A 21,549-nucleotide genomic window follows, 5' to 3' on the forward strand; every position below is an offset into this window, starting at 1 on the left:
GACTTGGAGCAAAAGGCGTCACATCCAGACTTTATGTGGACATAATGGTGTGTCAGCCCATGATGCAGAGACTACCACACATCTCCTAGGGGAGCTAGACTTTAAGTTTAATACTGAAGAGGAGACTTTTGGGTTGTCTCCCTCAGGAAGAGTGTATTTTAAGTGCAGGTGGGAGAGGGAACCAAATATTTGGTGACTAGAAAGGTGGACCATGATGTCATCAGTGATTTTCAACAAATACTCTGGTTCTCCCTGCTTCCGGCCACATGTTGCAATCACAGTTCTCAGGTACATTGTATAAGACCATATAACTTATCTCATTGCCAATGTAATGCAAGCAGAAGATACTCGTGTATTTCCCAAGAGAAATTTTAAGAACCAGTGCACAATTCACTTCATTCTCTTCCTTTTTCTAAGGTGACAAGCATGAGCTGAGATGGAGCTTCAGTAAGCCTGAGTCCACCCTATTGTCACACATTGGATATATCACATGAAGGAGAAAGAAACCTTAATTGTGTTAAGCCACTGAGATTTGGAGTGTTTTGTTACACAGCATAACTTATTCTGTCTGATATACATAGTAAGATCAATGCCTCAGGTAAGCAAAGTGCATGCTGCCAGGTGTACCTTATATTATTAACTAGATATAAATAATTAAACTGTCTCCAAGAGAGGTTATTTATTTTCTTTCATTTCATTCCATCACAAAGTCATCTAAGCTTTCCTCTAAGCAGAACCAGTAGAAACAAGGGTATCCATACTCATTAAACTACTCACATACATACGTAAAAAGACTCATTGATGTTTGATTCCTTAATCTTTGATACATTGTGCTGCCATACGACTGTGACTTCGGGTAGTCCAGGAATGCTCTTCTCCACTTGCACCAATGCCTATAGAATTCATTTGCACATTAAAATTTTGAAAGTGGAGATAGGGCATGAAGTATTGATTTAACTATTTATCATTTAGTTCCGGAGATTAATTCACTCATTCATTTAATAAATATTTATTGAACATATGATATGGGCTGCTCCAGAGATATTTCTAAATATGAATTTCTTATTGTCAGCCTCCTTTTTAAACCCCTTTTGATGATTTTCCAAGTACTGCAGCAAGATGTATTTTATTAGCAGCACAGGATTTTGCAGCCTGGAATCCAATTATAAAAGTACATGCAAAATGTAGTGTATTTGGATTGTTCTGGGAAGAAGATATATAGCACATCAGATTGTCAGCTCAGACGTCTCTGTGGGCTGCCTCTCCAGACACTCTTGCTGAGTTAGCTAACCCTCTTTCACATTCCCTGGGAGCCCTGTGCTTTTCTCTACTGCAGCTTCTATCACACTGTATGGTAGTTGATGGCCCACTTATCTGTTAGCCTCACCAGAGTGTGAGTTCTTTAATTTTAAATTTTTGTGGGTACATAGTAGGTATATATATTCATGAGGTATATGGGATATTTTGATACAGGCATATAATGTGTAATAGTAACCTCAGGGTAAATGGTGTATCTGTTACCTCAAGCATTTGTCCTTTGTGTTATTAACTATACAGTTATATTATTTTAGTTACTTAAAAATGTACAATGAAATTATTATTGACTACAGTCACCCCGTTGTGGTATCAAATACTAGATATTATTCATTCTTTCTAATGATTTTTGTACGCATTAACCATCTCCAATTCCCCCCATGCCCACTACTCTTCCCAGCCTCTGGTAACCATCATTCTACTCTGTATTTCCGTGAGTTACACTGTTTTAATTTTTTAGCTCCCACAAATAAGTGAGAACGTGTGATATTTGTCTTTCTGTGCCTTGCTTATTTCACTTATCATAATGACCTCCCGTTCCATCCATGTTGTTGCAAATGACAGGATCTCCTTCTTCTTCATGACTGAATAGTACTCCATTGTGTATATACATCATGTTTTCTTTATCCATTCATCTGTTGACGGACACTTAGTTGCTTCCAAATCTTGGCCATTGTGACTAGTGCTGCAATAAACATGGGAGTGCAGATATCTCTTTGATATACTGATTTTCTTTCTTTTGGGTATATACCTAGCAGTGGGATTGCTGGATCATATGGTAGCTCTATTTTTAGTTTTTAAAGAACCTGCAAACTGTTCTCCATAACACTTATACTGATTTACATACCCACCAATGGCATACAAGGGTTCCCTTTTATCCACATCCTCACCAGCTTTCACTGTTGCTTGTCTTTTGGATAAGCCATTTTAACTGGGGTGAGATAATATCTCATTGTAGTTTTGACTTGCATATCTTTGATAATGAACGATGTTGAGCGCCTTTTATATGTGTTTACCATTTATGTGTCTTCTTTTGGAAAATGTCTACTCAGGGCTGGGCGCAGTGGCTCATGCCTGTAATCCCAGCACTTTGGGAGGCTGAGGCGGATGGATCACCTGAGGTCACGATTTCGAGACCAGTCTGGCCAGCATGGTGAAACCCTGTATCTACTAAAAATACAAAAAATTAGCCAGATGTTGTGGTGCAAGCCTGTAATCCCAGCTCCTTGGGAGGCTGAGGCTGGAGAATCGCTTGAACCTGGGAGGTGCAGGTTGCAGTGATCTGAGATCGCGCGATTGTACTCCAGCCTGGGCAACAAGAGCAAAACTCTGTCTCAAAAAGAAAAAAAAAAAAGTCTATTCAGATATTTTGCCCATTTTAAAATAAGATTATTAAATGTTTTCCTATAGAATTGTTTGAACTCGTTGTATATTCTGGTTATTAATCCCTTGTCAGATGAATAGTTTGCAAATATTTTCTCCCATTCTGTGGGCTGTCTCTTCACTTTGTTGATTGCTTCCCTTGCTGTGCAGAAGCTTGTTAGCTTGGTGTGATCCTATTTGTCCATTTTTGCTTTGCTGTGGGGTATCACTCAAAAAATCTTTACCCACTGTAACGTCCTGGAGAATTTCTCCAATATTTTCTTTTAGTAGTTTAATAGTTTGAGTTCTTGGATTTAAGTCTTTAATCTGTTTTGATTTGATTTTTGTATATGGCAAGAGATAGGAATCGTTTCATTATTCTGTGTACGGATATCTAGTTTTCCCAACATCATTTATTGAAAAGACTATCTTTCCCCCAGTGTATATTCTCGGCACCTTTGTTGATAATGAGTTCATTGTAGATGTATGGATTTGTTTCTGGATTTTCAATTCTGTCCCATTGGTCTATGTATCTGTTTTTATGCCAGTATGGATTTGTTTCTGGATTTTCAATTTTGTCCCATTGGTCTATATATCTGTTTTTATGCCAGTAACATGCTGTTTGGGTAACTAGCTCTGTAGTACAATTTGAAGTCAAGTAATGTGATTCCTCCAGTTTTGTTCTTTTTGCTCACGATAACTTTGGCTTTTCTGGTCTTTTGTGATTCTGTATATGTATTAGGATTATTTTTTCTATTTCTGTGAACAATGTCATTGGTAGGTTGATAGGGATTTCATTGAATCTGTAAATTGCTTTGGGTAGTATGGACATTTTAACAATATTGATTCTTCCAATCCATGAACATGAAATATTTTTAAATTTTTTTTGTATCCTCTTCAATGTCTTTCACCATTGTTTTACAGTTTTCCTTGTAGAGATCTTTCACTTCTTTCCTTAATTCCTAGGTATTTCATTTTATTTGTAGCTATTATAAATGGGATAACTTTCTTAATTTCTTTTTCAGATTGCTCTCTATTGGCATATAGAAATGCTACTGATTTTCATATGTTAATTTTGTATCCCACAATTTCAGTGAATTTCTTTGTCAGTTCTAACTGTTTTCTAGTGGAGTTTTTAGGTTTTTCCAAATAAAAAATCATATCATCTGTAAACAAGGATAATTTGATTTCTTCCTTTCCAATTTAGATGCCCTTTCTTTCTTTCTCTTGTCTAATTGCTCCAGCTAGGACTTCCAGTACTATGTTGAATAACAATAGTGAAAATGGCCATTCTTGTCATGATCCAGATCCTAGAGGAAAGTCTTTCAGTGTTTCCAATTCACTATGATACTACCTGTAGGTGTGTGGTATATGCCTTTTATTATATTGAAGTATGTTCCTTCTATACCTAGTTTTTTAAAGGGTTTTTACTTGAAGGGATGTTCAACTTTATCAAATGCTTTTTTGGCATCAATTGAAATGATCATAGGGTTTTTGTTATTCATTCTGTTGATATGATGTATCATATTGATTGATTTGGATATGTTGAACCATTCTTGTATCTATAGAATAAATCTCACTTAGTCATGATGAATAATCTTTTTAATATAGTGTTGAATTCTGTTTGCTAGTATTTTATTGAAGATGTATGCATCAATATTCATCAGAAATATTGGCTTGTAGTTTCCTTTTTTTGATATGTCTTGGTCTGGTTTTGATATCAGGGTAACACTGGCCTCATAGAATAAGTTTGGCTACATTACCTCCCCCACCATTTTTTAGAATAGTTTTAGTATGATTAGTATTAGTTTTTCTTTAAATGTTTGATAAAATTCAGCACTGAAGCCATTGGGTCCCGGACTTTCCTTTGCTGGGACACTTTTTACTACAACTTTGATCTTGCTACTTGTTATTGATCTGTTCAGGTTTTGGATTTCTTTGTGGTTCAATCTTATATAAAAATTTATCCATTTCTGGCCAGGCACTGTGACTCACTCTTGTAATCCCAGCACTTTGGGAGGCCGAGGCGGGCGGATCACCTGAGGTCAGGAGCTTGAGACTAGCCTGGCCAACATGATGAAACCCCACCTCTACTAAAATACAGAAAAGTTAGCCAGGCATGGTGGTAGGTGCCTGTAATCCCAGCTACTCTGCAGGCTGAGGCAGAAGAATTGCTTGAACCCAGGAGGCAGAGGTTGCAGTGAGCAGAGAGCATGCCACTGCACTCTAGCCTGTGTGGCAAGAGCAAGACTCCATAAAAAAAAAAAAAAAAAAAAAAATTGTTCTAGGTTTCCCATCTTATTGGCATATAATTGCTCATAGTAGCCTCTAATGATCCTTTGAATTTCTGCAATATCAGTTGTAATGTTTCCTTTTTCATCTCCGATTTTGTTTATTTGAGCCTTCTCTCTCTTTTTCTTAGTTTGGCCAAAGTTTGTCAGTTTTGTTTATGTTTTCAAAAAAACCCAACTTTTTGTTTTATTGATCTTTTATATCATTCCTTGTTTCAAATTAGTTATTTCTGCTCTGATTTTTATTATTTCTTTTCTTCTACTAACTTTGGATCTGATTTGCTCTTGTTCTTCTAGTTCTTTTTTTTTTTTTTTTTTTTGAGACAAGTCTCGCTCTGAGGCCCAGGCTGGAGTGCAGTGGTGCAAGTTTGGCTCACTGCAACCTCCGCCTCCTGGGTTCAAGCGATTCTCATTCCTCAGCCTCCCAAGTAACTAGGATTACAGGTGTGCACCACCACGCCTGGCTAATTTTTTTGTATTTTCAGTAGAGACGGGGTTTCACCATGTTGGCCAGGGCTGGTCTCGAACTCCTGACCTTAAGTTAACCACCCACCCACCTCGGCCTCCCAAAGTGCTGGGAGTACAGGCGTGAGCCACCACGCCTGGTCCACCCTTCTAGTTATTTAAGATGCATCGTTAGTTTTTTTATTTCCAGTGTTTTCTTCTTTTTTGATGTAGGCACTTATAGCTATCAACTTCCCACTTAGTACTACTTTTGCTGTATTCCACAGATTTTGGTATGCTGTGTTTCCAGTGTCATTTGTTTCAAGAAATTTAAATTTTTTTAATTAGTTTATTCATTGACACACTGCTCATTCAGGAGTATATTGTCTGATTTCCATGTGTTTGTATAGTTTCCAAAATTCCTCTTGTTATTGATTCTTAGTTTTATTCTATTGTGGTTAGAGAAGACACTTGATATTATTTCAATTTTTTGAACTTTTTAAGACTTTTCTGTGACCCAACATATGGTCTATCCTTTAGAATGATCCCTGTGCTGAGGAGAAGAATGTGTATTCTGCAGCTATTGGATGAAATGTCTGTGAATATGGATTTGGTCCATTTGGTCTATAGTTCAGATTAAGTCTGATGTTTCTTTGTTTATTTTCTGTCTGTAAGATCTGTCCAGTGCTGAAAGTGGGGTGTTGATGTCTCCAGCTATTCCTATATTGGGGTCTATCTCTCTCTAATAATATTTGGTTCATATATCTGGGTGCTCCAGTATTGGGTGCATATGTATTTACAATTGTACACTCTCTTGCTGAATTGACCCCTTTGTCATTGTATAATGACTATCTTTGTCTGTTTTTACAGTTTTTGTCTTAAAATTTATTTTGTTTTATATATGTATAGCTACTCTTGTGCTTTTTTGGTTTCCGTTTGCATGGAATGTGTTTTTCCATCCCTTTATTTTCATGTGTGTCTTTTTTGTATTTTGTTTTTATTTTTGTATTTGTTATTTCCATAGGTTTTGGGGGGAATGGGTGGTATTTGGTTACATGAGTGAGTTCTTTAGTGGTGATTTGTGAGATTTTGGCGCACCCATCACTCAAGCAGTATACAATGAACCCAATTTGTAGTCTTTTGTCTCTCACCCCCTTCCCCCCACCCAGTCCCCAAATCATTTGTATCATTCTTATGCCTTTGCATCCTCATATATTGGCTCCCACATGTGAAGTGAGAACATATGATGTTCGTTTTTCCATTCCTGAGTTGCTTCATTTAGAATGGTAGTCTCCAATCCCGTTCAGGTTACTGCGAATGCCACTGATTCATTCCTTTTTGTGGCTGAGTACTGGGTGTGTATATATATACCACAGTTTACTTATTCACTCATTGATGGATGGGCATTTGTGTTGGTTCCATATTTTTGCAGTTGGGAACTGTGCTGCTATAAACATGTGTGTGCAAGTACCTTTTTTGTATAATGATTTCTTTTCCTATGGGTAGAATACCCAGTAGTGGGATTACTGGATCAAATGGTAATTCTAGTTTTAGTTCTTTAAGGAATCTCCACACTCTTTTCCATAGTGGTTGTACTAGTTTACATTTCCACCATCAGTGTAGAAGTGTTCCCTTTTCACTGCATCCATTCCAGTATCTATTATTTTTTGATTTTTTGATTATTGCCATTCTTGTGGGATTAAAGTGGTATCACTTTGTGATTTTGATTTGCATTTCCTTAATCATTAGTGATGTGGAGCATTTTTTCATATGTTTGTTGGCCATTTGTATACCTTATTTTGAGAATTGTCTATTTATGTCCTTAGCCCACTTTTTGATGGGATTGTTTGTTTTTTTCTTGCTGATTTGTTTGAGCTTCTTGTAGATTCTGGATATTAGTCTTTTGTCGGATGTACAGATTGTGAACATTTCCTCCCACTCTATGAGTTGCCTGTTTACTCTGCTGACTGTTCCTTTTGCCATGCAAAAGCTCTTTAGTTTAATAAAGCTCTTTAGTTTAATTAAGTCCCACCTATTTATCTTTGTTTTTGCTTTGTTTGCATTTGGGTTCTTGGTCATGAATTCTTTGCCTAAGCCAACGTCTAGAAGGTTTTTCCGACGTTATGTTCAATAATTTGTATAGTCTCAGGTCTTAGATTTAAGTCCTTGATCCATCTTGAGTTGATTTTTGTTTAAGATGAGAGATGAGGATCCAGATTTAAGTCCTTGATCCATCTTGAGTTGATTTTTGTTTAAGATGAGAGATGAAGATCCAGTTTTATTCTCCTACATGTGGCTTGCCAGTTATGCCAGCACCATGTGTTAAATAGGGTGTCCTTTCCCCACTTTATGTTTTTGTTTGCTTTGTCAATGATCAGTTGACTGTAAGTATTTGGCTTTATTTCTGGGTTCTCTATTCTGTTCCATTGGTCTATGTGCTTATTTTTATACCAGTGCCATACTGTTTTGGTGGCTGTGGTCTTATAGTATAGTTTGAAATCTGGTAATGTGATGCCTCCAGATTTCTTCTTTTTGCTTAATCTTGGTTTGGCTATGTGGGCTCTCTTTTTGGTTTCATATGGATTTTAGAATTGTTTTTTCTAGTTCTGTGAAGAATGATGGTTGTATTTTGATGGGAATTGCATTGAATTTGTAGATTTTTTTTTTAATTTTTGTGCATCTCTTGTATGCTTTTATATTTGAGGTTACCATGAGGCTTACAAATAATATCTACAACCCATTACTTTAAACCAATGAAAACTTAACATTGATTGCATAAACAAAGAAACTAACAAGTAAGCAAAAAGAAAACTAATAAAAACTCTCTCCTTCAACTTTGTCTCCCCACCTTTAAACTCTTTGTCGTTTCTATTTATATCTTACTGTACTACGTCTTAAAAAGTTATAGTTATTATTTTGATCAGTTCATCTTTTCATCTTTCTACTTAAGATATGAGTAGTTTATATACTACAATTACAGTGTTTTACTATTCTGTGTTTTTCTCTGTACTTCATATTACTAGTGAGTTTTGTATCTTCAGATGATTTCTTACTGATCGTTAATGTCCTTTTCTTTCAGATTGAAGAACTCACTTTAGCATTTCTTGTAGGACAGGACTGGTGTTGATAAAATCTCTCCGCTTTTGTTTGGGAAAGGCTTTATTTCTCTTTCTTGATTGAAGGATATTTTTGCTGGCTATCCTTTTGTAGGATAAAAGTTTTTTGCCTCCTTCAGTACTTTCAATATGTCCTGCCACTCTCTCTTGGCCTGTAAGGGTTCTACTGAAAAGTCTGCTGCCAGATGTATAGGAGCTCCATTGCATGCTATATATTTCCTTTCTGTTGATGCTTTTATGATCCTTTCTTTGTCCTTGATTTTTGGGAGTTGAATTATTAAATGCCTTGACATAGTTTTCCTTGGGTTAAATCTCCTTGGTGTTCTGTAACCTTCTTGTACTTGGATATTGATATCTTTCTCTAGGCTTGGGAAGACCACTGTTCTTTTCCCTTTGAATAAACTTTCTGCCTTTATCTATCAACCTCCTTGTTAAGGCCAATAACTCTTAGATTTGCCCTTTTGAGGCTAGTTTCTAGATCTTGTAAGTGTGCTTTATTCTTTTTTCTTTTTTCTCTTCTGACTTTGTATTTTCAAATAGGCTGTCTTCAAGCTAACTAATTCTTTCTTCTGCTTGATCAGTTCTGCTATTAAGAGACTCTGGTGTATTCTTGAGTATGTTAGTAGCATTTTTCAACTCCAGAGTTTCTTCTTCTTGTTTTTTAAAAATTATTCTATTTCTTTATTAAATTTATTTGATAGGATTATGAATTCCTTCTCTGCATTATCTTGAATTTCTTTGAGTTTCCTCAAAGTAGCTACTTTGAATTCTCTGTCTGAAAGGTCACATATCTCTGTCTCTCTGGTATTGGCCCTGGGTGCCTTATTTAGTTTGCTTGATGAGGTCATGTTTTTCTGGATGGTCTTGGTGCTTATGGATGTTTGTCGGTGTCTAGGCATTGAAGAGTTGTGTATTTATTGTAGTCTTTTCATTCTGGACTTGTCTGTACCTGTCCTTCTTGGGAAGGCTTTCCAGGTATTTGAAGCGAATTGGGCATTGTGATCTAAGTTTTTGGTCACTGCAACCATATCTGCGTTAGGGGGCACTCCAAGCCCAGTAATGCTATAATTCTTGTAGCCTAATAGAGGTACTGCCTTAGTGGTCTTAGATAAGATCTGCAAGGATTATCTGGATTACCAGGCAGAGATTCTTGTTATCTTCCCTTGCTTTCTCCCAAACAGAATCTCTCACTCTCTATGCTGAGCTGCCTGGAGCTGGGAGTGGTTGTAGTGACACAAGCACCCCTGTGGCCTCTGCCACTGGGACTGTGCTGAGTCAGAACTGAAGCCAGCACAGAGCTGGATCTTGCCCAAGGCCCACTGTAATCACAACCTGACTACCACCTATATTTGCTCAAGGCCTCAAGGCTCTACATTCAGCAGGTGGTGAAACCAACAAGTCTTATGTCCTTCTCTGCAGTGCAGCAAGTTCCCCCTGGGCCCTGGATGAGTCCAGAGATGATGTCCAGGAACTAGAGCCTACTGTCAAAAACCTTAGAGATCTACCTGGTGTTCTATTCTACTGTGGCTAAGCTGACACTGAAACTACAAGACAAAGCCCTTTCCACTCTTTTCTTCCCTTTCCTCAAGCAGAGGAGTCTCTCCCTGTGTCCACCAGCACTACCAAAAGCCCAGGGAGTACTGCCATGGTGCCACCAATGTTTACTTAAGGCCCATGTGGTCTTTAGTCAGCTCTTATGATGAATGCTGCCAGGCCTGTGACTCACCCTTCAGGGCAGTAAACTCCCCTCTGGCCCAGGGTAGGTCCAAAAATGTGATCCAAGAGCAACACCTGAAATTGGGAACCCCAGCACCCCACTTGGTGCTCTTCTCCACTCTGGCCTATCTGGTACCTAAGATGCAAGACAAAGTCCCCTTTATCTTTTCTCTCCTTTTCTCAAACAGAAAGTGTCTCTTCTTGTAGCCACAACAGCTGTGAGTGTGCTGCATCATACCTGAAGCCAGTACATCTCAGAGTCTCGCCCATGGGCCACAGTGAGTACTACCTGTTACCACTGCTGATTATTCAGGGGCAAAGGGCTCGCAGTCAGCAGGTGATGAATTCTTCCAGGACTCAGTCTTTCCCTTCAAGGCAGCAGGCTCCTTTCTGGCCTGGTCTAGAAATGACATCCAGGAGCTAGGGCCTGTAATGGGGCCTTACAACTCTGCCTGGTGCCCTATCCTACTATGGGTGAGTTGGCATCCAAGTTGCAAACATGAAACACAGGCCTTTTTGACTAAGGTCTTTAACTTTACCAAGCATCATCAGCATAAAGCAATTAAAATGACCAAATTTCCACACAAATCTGAAGGGAAACAAGCAGTAGGTTGCTTGCAGAACAACAAACAACATAAAATTCAGCATTAACCAGAATATCTCTGAGAGAATAACTTAAAACTGTCAATAGTAGTTGCCTCTGGAGAACGGAACTAGAGGTTGGGGGATTAGGAGTAAAAGGTGGGCTTTTAATTTATACATGAGCTTATATTGCTTTTCTCAAGTAAACAAAATACAATTTTAAAAATTGTTTTAAAAGTATTACTAAAGTTTGTTCTTCTTAAAAGTTCCTTGACCAATCTTATACTCTAAAACATTCCTCTGACTGCCTCTTGTAGTATCTCTTACAGTAAGGGTCTCAGTTTCCTGCTGTGTAGCTGGGCCTTCTCCTTCCCTCCTACTACCTCTGCCCTCAACTGTCATTTTTTTTTTTTTCTTTTTGAGATGGAGTCTCGCTTTGTTGCCCAGACTGGAGTGTAGTGTCATGATCTCGGCTCACTGCAGCCTCTTCCTCCCTGGTTCCAGCAATTCTCCTGCCTCAGCTTCCCGAGTAGCTGGGATTACAGGCACATGCCACCACATCCGGCTAATTTTTGTATTTTTAGTAGAGATGGGGTTTCACCATGTTGACCAGGCTGGTCCTGAACTCCTGACCTCAGGTGATCAGCCTGCCTCAGCCTCCCAAAGCGCTGGGATTACAGACATGAGCCACTGCTCCTGGCCTCCTCAACTCTTTATTGTCCACAACCCCCACCTCTTTTTTTATTCTTTCTTAATTTTATCCTCTTCTCCAGCTTTCCAAACCATGCCCAATAGGGGGCAAAAAGGGAAGCTTTATCTTTTATGTCCAAAGAGGTCATCCTATAATTCTTCTCCATGAATTATACCATCAAATTTAGGAAGGTTCAGTTAGTTATTATTTTAAATCACACCTCCTAGGATGTCTGTCTGTAATTAAAAAATAAAAAACAAGTGCTGGCAAGGAGGTGGAAAATTGAAATCCTTGTGCCTTGCTGGTAGCAATGCAAAATGATGCAGTGGCTATGGAAAATAGTTCAGCAGTTTCTCAAAAAGGTAAACACAGAATTACTATATGTCCTGGAAATTCCTCTCCTAGGTATATATCCCAGAAATTGATAGCAGGGACTCAAACAGGTATTTGTATACCAATGTTCATAGCAGCATTATTTATAATAAAGTGGAAACAGCTCAGTGTCCATCAACAGATGAATGGATAAACAAAATATAACTTATACATACAACAGAATATTATTCAATCATATAAAGGAATGGAATTTTGAAATATGTTACCGCATGGATGGACCTGGAAAACACTGCTTAGTGAAATAAGTCAGACACGGAAGGACAAATATTACATGATCCCATTTATACGAGGTACCTAGAAGAGGCAAATTTATAGAGACAGAAAGTAGAATAGAGGTTATCGGGGCTGAAGGGAAGGGGTAAGAGGAGCTACTTTTTAATGAGTACAGAGTTTTTGTTGAGGATACTGAAAAACTTTTGAATATGGATAGTGGTGATAGTTATGTGACGTTGTGAATGTATTTAATGCCACTGAATTATATATTTTGGAATGATTAGAAAATGATAAATATGATATGAGATATATTTTACTATAATACTCCCTTCCCCCAAAATACCATGTTTTTTCTAATTGCTGTGTATTATTTCCCTTATGCAGAGTTTTAAACTCTAGGAAAGTAATATTCTCAAGTCCGCACTGCAAGGGCAGCACTGCAATTCAAATCCAGGTATGGATTCAAGCCTTCTCTCTTAATCCTATACTACCCTAAATCATTATTCTATCATTTACTGTACTGCTTTATGATAGCACTTCTAATTTTTAAGTTATAGTTAACTATTTTTCCCCTACCTTGATTGTGAACTTCTTAAAGGACAAAAAAAGCCTTCTCCGTTTTTGGGTGCTTAATGTTTATTTCAGGGTCTGACACGTAGAGTCATCTGAAGGCATTGCTAAGGGTTAGGCCAAGACTCAGCTGAAGGCTTGGTCTGAAATGGGGCTGTAATGGATTCCATCTAGTAACTCAGCAAACATTCATGTGGCAGCTATTCCTAGCACTGTTAGGTGCTGGGGTGCAGGAAAAAAGAGCACACAGTCTCTGACCTAGCTTCAGTCTACTGGGTTAGGTGGACAGGGATAGTCTACCACTAGCTTTAGTCTAGTGGGTCAGGTGGACAGGAAGACAAAGTCAGACATGTGCTTGGCTAGAGCACAGGAAACCCTGGGAGCCCACGAGGAAAAACACAGGTGGGAAGTTAGGGGAGGCTTTTTGCAGGAGGTGGTGCTTGATTTGTGTCTTGACTAAAAATGGGTATTACCCAGCAGAAGAGCAGGAAACAGCATTCCAGGCAGAAGACAAAGCATGTACAAAGGCATGTACAAAGGCATGGAGGTGTAAGAGGATGGTGGGTCCAGAGATCTGCAAATAATTCTTTGTGATTGGGACATGAAGTAAGAGGTGAGAAAATGCTATGATGCAGAGCTGGGGAGGAGAGAAGAGTTCGGGTCATGAAGTGCTGTGAAGATTTGAAAGTTTGTACTGAGAGATACGGGAAGCCACTTTAAGATTTTAATGGAACTGACATGATCACATTTGTTCCATGGAAAAAATCAGCCTGACTGCCATAAGGGAAATGAATTGGAAGGTGGCAAGGCTGAAAGTCAAGAGTAGATTGTAGAAATGCCAGTGGCCTGAAACTAACTGAACAGGGTTGCAAGCCAAGGGCTACAGGAAGGGTCCTGTCTACAGATGCCAGAAATGGAAACAGCCTCAGAGGTCAAATATAAGGTCTAGGAGTAAGGCTGACTAGGAAGGCAGAAGTGGATGCTAGCATGGGGTATGGATTTCAAGATTAGGTCCTTGGAGGACCTGCAGAGCATTTAGCATCTTAGAGGAAACCTCAAAGCAGCAAGGCATATCTCCTTGTCACAAGGGACACGACTAGAAGGAGCCAACTATTTAGGCCTGTGATCTTTTCTAATATATTTCTCTGTGCCTAGACTTCTGAACCTATTCTGTATCTAATGTAATCTTTTTCTTCTCTCATTGAACTACTTTGAGATTTTGAGTGATCATTGATTCAATAATTATTCAGCATCCTAGATGAACCTGTCCCTTTGACGGAACCTTTGGGACTCAGGCCAGTAATTAGTATTGGGATTGGACATCACCTATCTGACTCGTAGCCCACATTGGGGAAGCTGATGCTTTCAGGGCACTGTGGAATTATGTAGGCACCTCATTATGTCAAGCAAGCTAGAGAAAGGGTTAGTAGAGGAAACCAATATTTATTAACACATATCAGGTCAAACCATATAAAATTTCCAGTTTCATAGGTCAAAAAATGATAGAAAATTGGAAATTTCTTATGATGCAGCCTGAATAAAAGTCACCTTTTTGTCAACTTCAAAAATATGTAATTGGAGTAATCAGTCTGCTTCACAGCACACTCGTGATTGGTCCATATGGGTTCTCTTTTGTGCGTCTATTTTTTCTCCATCTTTCCCCTAGGAATACCAACAAACTACAACATTGACAGTAACTTGCATCTGCCTATGCACTCTCCCACCATACACTTTCTCCCCCTCTCCAAACTAACCACTATCTTGAATGCTGTGTACATCTTTCCTTTGCTTTTTTCTTTAATTGTTTTATCAAATATGTAAGTATGCTAATAAAGATATCATTTCATTTTAGTTGTTTTGAAGTTTACAAAAAGGACATAATACTAGATGTTTGTGTTATTGTGGGACTTGATTTTTTTTTTAAATTTTGTTTATTACAAAAGTGAACTGTAGTTCACTCATTTTCGGTGCTGTATAATATTCCATTGTGTGGTATACACAGTGAAAGCCACTTTCTGGGTTGCTTCATTTAATATCCAAAATAACCCTGAAAATGGCTGTTTAATATTCATACTTACTTTTATTTTCTGATAATTTCTTATTTTTATTTTTATTTTTAAAAATCTGTAGTCTTTTATTCCTCACTCCCCTCCCACGGTTTCCCCCAAGTCCCCAAAGACCATTGTATCATTCTTATGCCTTTGCATCCTCATAGCTTAGCTCCCACTTATAAATGAGAACATACGATGTTTGGCTTTCCATTCCTGAGATACTTCACTTAGAATAATAGTCTCCAATTCCATCCAGGTTGTTGTGAAAGCCATTATTTTTTTTCCTTTATATGACTAAGTAGTATTCCATGGTATATATATATCTCTCTCCACTCACTGATTGATGGGCGGTTGAGCTGGTTCCGTATTTTTGCAATTGTGAATTGTGAAGTGAGTGGATTAAGAGCGTGGGATAAGGACTAGGGCTTTAGTTTCAGCTGTACCACTTTCTAGGCAAGTTACTTAACCTGTTAAGGTTGAGGCCTAAACTAAAAGCTTTAGTTTCTTCTTCAGTAAAATGTTGATTAAAAAAGTACCTGCCTTAGGGGATTAAGGTGATTACCTTCTGTGCAGTACCTGAAGCACTAAATCATGTGAGTTACATTAAATTTTATTACAAAGTGAAGCAACTGAAGCATGAGTAGGTTAAGGAACTTGCTGGAGATCACACAACTAATAATTGCAAACCAGAACTTGAATCCATCTCTGCACAACTACAGATCATTCTCTTTCCCCACGACCAGGAGAGCTTTCCAGAAATAGTGTGGTACTGTGAAAACTAGTGTGGAGCAATTACTGGCATTGTGGATAATTAACTCCTTTACCGTAAATATTACAGTAAAATCTGTGATAGTTTATTGGGAAATATAGGCTTCTAAGTGTATTATTGTTTACATGTTTTTTTTTAAAGAAAAGAAGAAAGAATGCTTGTTTAAAATATAATTCATTGTCTCTCCCCCACAAGAAAGAAGCAATGTTCTGTTGCTTCATTGCCTTCAATATAGGCTGTAAGTACTAAACATTTCTTTTTGGAGCAGTTTATGAGAGAAGAATGTTTCCAAATTTATGAGGCTCTCATGCATTTTGAGAAGAGATTTTCATATTCCACATATTTCCTTCTTTGGATCTTTCTATTTAGGGATCAGTTTAAAAATACAATTTCTCTATCTGAAGCAGAAGGGTTGTGAACCATGAGTTCCACATCTCTTGAGACTTTCAGTCACTTTAAAGGGAAATACAGAGAAAATGAAAGGAAATAAAAAGAAATACAGCTTATTTTTGGTTTAGAACATACCATGATACCATGATAAGATATAAACTGGTGACACTGGAAGAAAATTTATCACTTACCAAAACTTAAGGGGCATATTTCCCTTTTAGAAAAATAAATAGGTCATGCATGGTGGCTCATGCCTGTAATACCAGCACTTTGGGAGGCTACGGAGGGCAGATCACTTGAGCCCAGGAGTTCAAGAACAGCCTGGGCAACATGGCAACATGACAAAAAAGAAAAAAAAAACCAACTCATCTTTACAAAATTACAATAATTAACTGGCCGTAGTGGCATGGGCCTGTGGTTCCAGATACTTGGGAGACTAAGGTGGGAGGATTGCTTGAGCCTAGGTGGTCCAGGCTGCAGTGAGTCGTGACTGTGCCACTGCACTCCAGCCTGAGTAACAGAGTGAAACTCTGTTTAAAAAAAAGGGGGAAAATAAAAATAAATAGTTGCTTGTTGGAATTGTATCCTCAAAATGTGCATCCTTGATATATTATTTGGCTTCTTTCATTGCCTTATTGACCAGATATCTCTCATTTTAAAAATGATTGGTGTGCAATTTTGCTACATTTTCAGGAAGAATATATGATAACTTCAAAAGTTTAAGTTGCACATTTAGGACCCAGGAATAATTCCCCACATCTTGAGAAACAAATGATTCAGTATTGGTTTATGATTACTTGTCATAAACCATTAAAGACCTTCAGAAATGAATCTAACTGAAGGTCAACACATTCTTCTTTACGATGTCTTCCCTTTCCTGTTTAAAAATACCATTATTGTTGACTAGGGAACAGGAGGTAGATCACATGACATCTGTGTCTATTTTCCACTTTGACTTCTTCACTTGCCCTGTCTTGGAGATACCTGGAAAAACTTGAGTATCTACTCAGCAACACATCTGCAGTCCAGGACACCTGGCCTCTATGTGAACCTCACATCAATCTTAAGGTTATTGGGTTATACCAAGCTAAGGATAATTGTGTTGTATAGGGAGGCTAAGGCCACCGTCCTGTCAATAAGGAGAGAAAGAGGCTGTTCTCAGAAAATGGGGACTCAGAAGCTAAACGTCAGGCTAGTAGGAATCTTATCATCATGAGGTCTTGTTCTCTTGAAATAATTTAGAGCCATGTTTTTCAAATCACATTCCATAGAGGCCCAGGTTAAGGCAGCACTTCATGGACCATTATGGGTAAATGGAGGGATGAAGCAGGTGAAAAGCAGTTGGGAGGCTGAGTTCTCAGTCTCTAGATTTCACTCATAACCCCGTTTCAACAAGGTTGAGCTCAACAAGAAGAGCTCTGTCTTCACCTACTTTATAGATTAGGATCTACTGCAGATATTTTAAGATAATCTGATGAAAAAGTTGAATTTATTTACCAGAGCTCCTTTTAGAAAAAGTACTGTAAGTTGCTAGAAACAATACTTAGAAAAGTCATTTAGGAAGGGTTGGGCGGGCGCCTGTAGTCCCAGCTACTCGGGAGGCTGAGGCAGGAGAATGGCGTAAACCCGGGAGGCGGAGCTTGCAGTGAGCTGAGATCCGGCCACTGCACTCCAGCCTGGGCCACAGAGCCAGACTCCGTCTCAAAAAAAAAAAAAAAAAAAACAGGAAGGGTTGGAGTAGAAGTGAGGTCTTCAAGAGCAGAATGGAAGCAAAAATGTATGGCCAGTAAACTCTCATCTCAGGAAAGTTCTGATAACTTCAAAGCTTTTGTTTTTCTGAGAAGAATAGGCAGATTTGAAGGCAGAGTTGAACTACCCAGGAGAAGAGGGGACAGGCCATAGATGGTGTGGGAGGAAGGGCAGACAGAGACAATCTCTAATTCACAACACCATGAGAGGGACTTGGAAGATCTGTCAAATGGGATTTTATAAAGCTGCATGCAGTAAGGTGTACAATGTAAAACCCTCCTTCGCTATCTAATCCTCCTGATCCCCAGTATTATTTAGTAAAACTTGCACAATAATGCTTGGAGCTTTTACCGAGAATAGATTCTTTCTGGAGAAGCCAAGAGGCACCGAGATTTCTAAACATGGTGTAGAGAAAAAACAGAGACCACACATTTCGTTTTCTGATTCACGAGGACTCCCACGAGGTAGCAGGTAATACTCACTGCTAAGATTTATTACAGGAAAGGATACAGAGTAACAGGAAAAATATATGAAACAGTGGAGTCTAGCTTTAATACAGGCTTTAATACCTTTCTTGTCCATGATCACACAGGTGTGCTCTTTTTCTAGCAGTGAACTATGAGGACATGTGTGGATTTTCTCTGCTCAGGTAAGCCCAAATGGCTCAGGGATCCATGGCTTTTGGAAGGGTAGGGGGGTGGGGTGCTAGTTAACATAGGCATATCCAGCTGTGCAACCATCCTTGGCCACCCAAAATCAGGACCCCAACAATGAAACCATGTGCACATGATTAACCTTGGTGTTTGTGCAAAGCAACCTGACAAACCAGTTCAGCATGGTCCATTGCTCCAGGTGAATATAACAAAATCATCAGTCACTAACATAAAGAACCTTCTGAGGGCCACATTCCCAGGAGTTAGTCAAGGGTCACTCATGGTTCCCTTGAAGACATAGGAGGGAGCCACTAGACTTGCTGTGTTAACTCTTTCCTCACAATATGTAGGGGAGAACCAAATCTAGCTAGAATTTGAAAAAGAATTTCACTGCCACAAAATCACTTATGTGGTAGAGGTTAAAGAATGGCTTTGCCACCTGGAGGCCGATCACACGTGAACTAAGAAAGCCTTCCTGTTGTGGGCCTCTGGTTGAAGGTAAGTGAGCTATATTATATCTTTTAAGTCAAAGTGTCTAATTTCATGGCACAAGCAGTATTTATCTTGCAAGCGTTTAGTAAATTCTTGCTTAAAAGTTGGAGCCTCACCTCCACTATACTATAAGAAACTGTAAGAAATCAAGGGTACGTTTATTCATTCAACAATTATATTGAGTACCTGTGTAGCATTTGCTAGATACTGTTCTGAGTGTTGGGGATTCTTTTTTTTTTTTTTTTGAGATGAGTCTTGCTCTGTCACCCAGGCTGGAGTGCAGTGGTGCGATCTCGGCTCACTGCAAGCTCCACCTCCCAGATTCATGCCATTCTCCTGCCTCAGGCTCCCAAGTAGCTGGGCCTACAGGCGCCGGCCACCACACCCAGCTAATTTTTTGTATTTTTAGTAGAGATAAGGTTTCACAGCGTTAGCCAGGATGTTCTCAATCTCCTGACCTTGTGATCTGCCCACCTCAGCCTCCCACAGTGCTGGGATTAGAGGCGTGAGCCCCTGTGCCTGGCTGTGTTGGGGATAAATTGATGAAATGATAGACAGATGTCTGTTCCTATGAAGCTTATAGTTCTTATGGTGGGGAAGTCAGAAAAAATGTGATTTGAGGAGGCAATCAATCATTGAGTTGGGGCGAAGTCATAAAAGAAGGTTGGTGTCCTGCATGGAAGCCTAGAAAAAAGAAATTCAAAGAAAATAAATGTATCGATATCTCTGTACTGCTTCATTAAACATTTTGGTGGTTGCCTTCTTAGCTAGGGTTACCAACCATTCCCAATTTGCCTGGGACTAACGGGGTTTTCAGGATGCAGGTCTTTCAGTGTTAAAACCATACAGTTGGTCCCAGTTTTCTAGCCTATTTCTAGTGCATGATCACTGTACCTCTCCTCTGAAAACTATTCTGTCCACCATTCAGGTAGGTCCTGGCAGCTGTTTGTACTGTGTTACCCTGCCCACCTAACTACATTTGAGATTAGGGTGGGATCTTGACCCATTCCTGACCGATTTGTTTATATTGAGAAATTGAACTGAAAACAAGAAGCTCAGAATCTAGTCGCATAGCTCTATAGTGAAATTTCACACACTTCTGTCATTGAGGTCTCTAAAACAAAGACAATTTTTGATTTTTGGAAGCTGTTTATCTTTTAATTCTCTAAGGCATCCCAATCTCTTAAGGAGTTCTCTCCATCTGACATTCTTGCTTAAATTAAATGGATTTTTTTGTTATCAGAAATTTGACTAAGCCAACTATCCAGGTGTATTTCTAAGTCAAGACAAACAGCTCTGGTTCTTTATTTAGAAATGTTCCTGCAATATTCCTCAAGCTTAATGGAAATCTCTCTGGAATAGCCGGCTCCCTGGTTAGAGTACCGTATTTTTATATTCAGTGGACCTGTCAACCCACTTCCTTTCCTTCCTTACTCCCTGCTTTCCTTCACTCCCTTTTTTTTTTTTGGACAGGGTCTCACTCTTGTCACCCAGGCTAGAGTGCAATGGCATGATCACGGCTCACTGCAGCCTTGACCTCCCTGGGCTTCCAAGTGGCAGGGACTACAGGTGCATACCACCTGGCTAATTTTTGTATTTTTTTGTAGAGATGGGGTTTCACCATGTTGCCCAGGCTGGTCTCGAACTCCTGGGCTTCAGCAATCCACCCTCCTTGGCCTCCTAAATTGCTGGGATTAGAGGTATGAGTCACCATGCCTGGCTTTATCCAGTATATTTCTAATTGTAGATAAATAAATTTGCATTCTGGTTCACTTTGGTAATTTTTTGTATTTTATTTGCTTTGTTTGAGACAAAGAGTTTCACTATGCTGTCCAGATTAGTCTCAAGCTCCTGGGCTCAAGTAATGCTATTGCCTAAGCCTCTGGAGTAGCTAGGACTACAGGTATGCCACCACGACCAGTTGGTATCATTTTTTTCTAAAAATTATCACATTTGAAAGTGTATGGATTTTGTTCGAACTCATCTGACACATAACCCTACCCTCTTTCCAATGAGCATGTTAGTTCCATAATGGTAGGTATTCAGTTAGAGCTTGCCTATGAATACAAGAAAATTCCACAAGTCATTCTTCAATTGATTTGTTGCAAATTCTGCTGCCTTTCTTAATCCTTCTCATTTGACCGTCATTAAATTTCTTGGAGACGTTTCCTGACTTTGGAACTACCATCGAGCATACTTGGCTATCCCAAGGTGTGGTCTTTTGTGTTTCAGCTCTGTTCACAAGCCTCAAGCTTTTCAGACTTATCAGTAGGCCATACCTAAAGTAGCCTGTGTATCTTAGTAACCTTCCCACTTCCACTGTCACTCAAGTAAAACCATGCTGTTACATACATCAGCTTGTCAATTAATTCCTCTTTTCCTGTGGCTTTTTCACCAAAGCTGAACATATCCCAACTTCTTTCTAGGCCACTTCATTGCTCCTGGAGTTTGTGCATCAGAATCACCCGAGTGACCTTCTTAAGTAAAACAAAAACCAGATCCTGGGCCACCCTACAGCTGGACCTTTGCAATCAGACAAATTAGGCACCTTTTAGAAAGCTGTGGTTTTAAAAGGCTCTCCAGTTGATTCTGATACATTATTGGCCTATTTATTTCCATCAGCAGGGCTGAGCCTGGGACCTTAAGATTGGCATCTTCCCCCAGGTCTCCAAGACTTTCCACTCCTTCTCACTTTGGAAACTTAGAATCTCTGGGAACCTAAAGTAAAATAAACTTTTTTTCCTGACCATTCT

The sequence above is a fragment of the Macaca fascicularis genome, chromosome 11 (genome assembly GCF_037993035.2).
Source record: "Macaca fascicularis isolate 582-1 chromosome 11, T2T-MFA8v1.1".
Taxonomy (NCBI): Eukaryota; Metazoa; Chordata; class Mammalia; order Primates; family Cercopithecidae; genus Macaca; species Macaca fascicularis.